Here is a 5,064-nt window from a genome sequence, read left to right on the forward strand (position 1 = left end):
ACATCACACACTATAGAACAATGTACTGTAAGTACTTGTGACCTGATTCTGCGGCAGTCTCTTTAACCACGCGTCCCGCGGTCAGTGCTAAGATACCATTATTAACTGGTCAGTCCCGTGGAGTGAGTTCTACACACCAATAGTGCAGTCGGTAGGCGTATGCGCGACACAATTACCCATAGATCTCTGATGGAAGTCGGCCAAGTTTGATCTCTTACTGTGAAATGGTGAGCGCAGACCAAGGCTCTCACTTAATTACTCACGGAACAGAACAACTCGATCAAAGTGACAACATGCACGTGCGGTCCAGACTGCGGCTGAATGCAGACTGCTGGAGATTGGGAAGGGGTGCGAGAGGGGTAGGAGCATTCTCTCGCGCCAATTCCATGCAGACTACGAGTCTTACAGTATTCCTTTATAATTAAATGACATTGTACATTGATTTAACAGGTTTTATGATATACGTGATGATTTATGTTATGAATAATTATTGGCTGCTAGATTCAAATGAAATATTGTTCGTCACTTGCTTGGACTATAGTAGTATGTAAATGGGGCTTTTGGCACAGGCTTCAGGCTGAGGTGCCTAGGTGCCGACCGCCATCTTAGATTGTGACGTCATGGCGGCCATCTTGGATGACCTTGACTTTGACCTTGATCCCGACGGCTATCTTGCATCCGCCATCTTTGATGATGTCATCGCTGCCATTTTGTTTTCTCGAACATGCCACCATTTTGAATTATGACATCACCGTTGCAATTTCTGCTAGGGCCGTCATCTTGATTTTTTTATTTATTATCCGATTTTAATTTAAAAAATTTAATTTGTTAAAAAATTAATCAATAAAAATATAGTAAAAAATTATTTTAACAACGAACTTATGACATGGAGTTCAGAGACCTCGCTTCGAAGCCGGTGAGGGCAAAAAAAAAATGGCGACCGATCCTTCCTCCATGGAGGCTGTCGGCAAACTAACCTCCCACCACTTAGGTCAACGTATACATATATATCATCAGCTAGTATGACATGTCCGTCATCTTGAAAATCCATAATTTTAAAGCTAGAAATTCGTGAAAAATATTAAAATTTATAAAAAATAATTAATTACATTTTAATAAAATTATTTTAAAAACATTGCACATATGTTACGGTCGCCATCTTGGATTCTATAAATGTTACATGTTTTGTTCTGCCTGCCATCTTGGTTGAGTTATTGGATTCTAGATCGTTTTACTTTCCATTATGGCCACCATCTTGAAAACTATAATTTTATGCTAGAAATTTGGAAAAAAAAAAAATTCTAAAATTATAATAAAATTGTATCAATCAAATTTTAATAAAATATTATTTAAAATGCACTTACGTCTTGAAGTCCTCGGTTCGAACCCAGTAAGAGCAAAAAAAAAATTCGATAGATACTTCTTCCACGAAAGCCATCCGCAGACTGACCACCCACCACCAATACCAAGGTATATATCATTAGCTGGTATGATGTCATATCCGCCATCTTGTCACTGGTTGGAGGCCACAATCTTATTTTCATCTACTAGAGTGCACTACTATCATATTAGTTAAAGTTTAACCTGCTAGAGTTCAGTAATAATTTATTATTATTACTGAGGCAACCGCCATCTTGACATTTGGTGCCATCTTGAAATTTTGTAACTATTCAGCTAGAAATTCGGGAAAAATTCCAAAATTAATTAAATAAATTTGCAATCAATATATTGATTTATTCGATCGATTCCTGTTGGTTCGATCCCTGGGCGATGCAAAAAATTAATTTTATGAAAATAAAATAACAATTTCAATTCATTCATTCAAAATCCTAAAAGAGGCTTGAAATCCTTTACTAGTAGCCTACTATACCCAGATATACCGCTATCTTGGAAATTTGTATTGTTGACCTAGGAATTCGGAAAAATTCTTAAATTCAACAAAAAAATCATTCATTAATTTACATGTTTAATCGATACTTGGTTCGGTACTTTATTAATGCCAAAAAAGGTAATTTAATTTAAAATACTACAAAAATGACAGATTCGAGAAATAAAACACCACAAGTTTGTCATGTCCACCAGTTTGGCCTCGGCTGTTATGATAGCGCAAGCCCCAAGTGCGCCACCCATCCTACATAATATATGGGGAGGAATGTTAGTTCGCCACCCGCCCCTAGATGGCAGACAAAGGATAATGTAAATTAAGGAAACTTTGTCAACCTTCCCAGCATAATTCAGGACAAATATGTAAATACCCAGTGTTGTAAAAGGAAGCCTTTGAATTATACAAGTGAATGTAAATATTATTGTAATTCTACTATGGATGCATAAGAATGGTACAGGTGTGCCCACCCTGATGAATATGTACATGCATTGTATATTTACTCTGGCTGAGCTAAGCCAGGGAGAAAAAAGCTCTTGCCAGTAATTTCTGGGGAAATAAAATTGGCAAAATACTTGAACAGTATTATTTAGGTAGCGACCTCCCTGGAGGACTGTTCCTACTCCTACCTCCTCTGGTAGACAGCGATCTCTCTGGGGGACCGCTCCTACCACTCCCCTCTGCCCCTCCATGACCAAAAGGGCTGGCCGCAAGCGCTCTCGCCAGCAGGGACGACCCTGGAAGGAGACATCGGAGGAGCTGCTGAAGCCATACCAGCTGGGCTACTTCACTGGGCTGGCGAAACCCAGCCCTACCTACCATCCCGAATCCCTTGGACAATACTCCCCTGTTCCCTACTCCCCAGGGCACTCGCCCTCTGCTCAATTCCTGTTCCCTCATCCCCCTACCCCAGTCTCACCCACCGGCTCTCCCGCTCCTCTCCCCGACCGCCGCCCCCCGAAGCCCTATACGGCCGGTGACCGCCCTCGGGACCCGCGGCCGAGCCCATCTCGGCCAGACTTGCTGCACGGCTGCAAGAGCTCTTCGGCCCAGACGCCTGATCGCGTCACTCATCGGGGGTTTTTACCCCCACCTGAACTACTCCAGGGTCCCCCGCAGAAGTCCGGGACAAGTCAATTTGGCGCCCAATGTGGGGCCAGTCAGCTTGGATAAGCTTGCCTTGCCTCTACAAGAGCTATCAGCACAGCCGGAGCAAACATCCACTTCCAGGAGTGAAGACAACACCTGGTGGCGCCCAACAGAAATACCGCAATGGAGTCTACACCGTGTGCCGCCCCAGATTGCCGTACCCAGGATGGACCCCAAACCCCCTGCATGTGTTGCAGGACATTATTCCACTTGCAGTGTCTGGGACACAATAATCGAGACATCGATCCCCAAGACTTCATCCACATATGCCAAACCTGCCGAGAACAATTGCGGAGATCAGAAGCCAACGTCAGTTGTACCACGCCGATGCTTCGCCCGAGACTGCCCACGGACTGCCCTAGTGCTTACCACCTGCAAGAGCTGCTATCGGGAGTACCATATATCCTGCCTAGGCTGGGATGACACCCCACTGAACCTCGCGGAACTCTCTTTCAAGTGCGGGATATGTAGGAACAGCCCAGAAATTTCCAGTGGCACCGAAACAAAGATGACACCGAGGCCCTTCCGGGGACAAGACCATGAGGATCCTGTCAAACAGCTCCAGAACTGGGAGCAGGCCCTACAGACCCAGGGGATTCCCTAGGGCGAAAGGATTGACCATGTCGGAGGACTACTAATGGGAGAAGCTACTGGATGATGGAAGAGTCATGAAGGACTTTATGACACCTGGGAAGATTTCGCCTCAAGTTTCGCCAACCAGTTCGGCAGCCTGCCACGAATCGCGGAACTTACTGCCCAGTTGTTCAGCCGCAAGCAGAAGGACAGCGAGGAAATAGAGAGTTTCCTCGCCCACAAGAAGAAACTATATGAACGCCTCTACCCTGATAGAAATGTGAAGGAATTCCTTCCTACGGCACTGGAATTGGTCAGACCCAACCTACGGCCATTCCTCAGACACCCACCTCCCAAGGATTGGACAGAACTACATCTCCGAGCAACCGCAGTACAACGGGACTGTCAAGAGACCCGGAGCACTCCCACAGGAAAAGTGAATGCCTTCCCCACTCGGGAGGAGAAACCCGTCAGCTGCCAGGAGGTACCAAAATGCTGGTACTGCCCTGAGAGGCACTTCAACGCAGAATGCCCGGTCCGACGCCAACATCGGGACACCCAGGACAAGAAGCCCTTGCAGGGAAACGCATAAGGGGAAGGAAACATACCTCCGGAACCTTCCCCAAGGGAATGGAGGAATACAAGAACCCACTTGCCATATCAAGAGAACCAGAGGGAGCTGGGCAAGTGACGAGCATCCAGCAGGACCACCCTCGGGTCCTACCTCGCCTTTCCGTACAGCTGGGCGATCACCAAATCTATGCATTACTGGATTCTGCAGTCACTACCAGTTACGTAAAAGCCGAGTTGGTTCAGCAGACTGGAGCCGCCATGACCCCACAAGTACAGTATGCCCAACTGGCACAACAAAACACCCGTATTATGCTCCAAGGCAGAACCTTCTTGAAATGCCACATTGGAGACAGGGAAGTGCCAGTTTCCTGCTGGGTAGCCGAGGACCTCCATGAAGACATGATACTGGGGAAAGACTGGCTTATTGAAAAAAAGGCTGTTATGGATTTCGAAGCAGAGCGGATATGTTTTGGAAGAGCTCTACGCCAAACCTTCTACTGGGTAGCCCGGCGAGTAACTGAGACATCACTACCGGAACTATCATTGGCAGTCCTGCAACAAGCCTTCCCTGAGTGTCTTCAACAACAATTGGTTGATATGCTCCAGCCCTATAGAGTTGTCTTCATGCCCAATGGAAACCTGCAACGGACTTCAAGTGCATGTCACCAAATCACGCTGAAAGACAACCGTCCCATCTACTGTAGGCCAGGGGATCCCCCACACCACAAGCGGAAATTGATTGCAGAACAGGTGGCTGAAATGCGGGAGGCGGATATCATAGAGCCCAGCCGGTCTCCATACAACTCGATAATTGTCATAGTGACAAAAAAGGACAAGACACCATGCTTTTGCATTAACTTCCACCCGCTGAATGAGGCGACAGTCAG

This window comes from Bacillus rossius, chromosome 3 (genome assembly GCF_032445375.1).
Source record: "Bacillus rossius redtenbacheri isolate Brsri chromosome 3, Brsri_v3, whole genome shotgun sequence".
In the NCBI taxonomy this organism is placed as follows: domain Eukaryota; kingdom Metazoa; phylum Arthropoda; class Insecta; order Phasmatodea; family Bacillidae; genus Bacillus; species Bacillus rossius.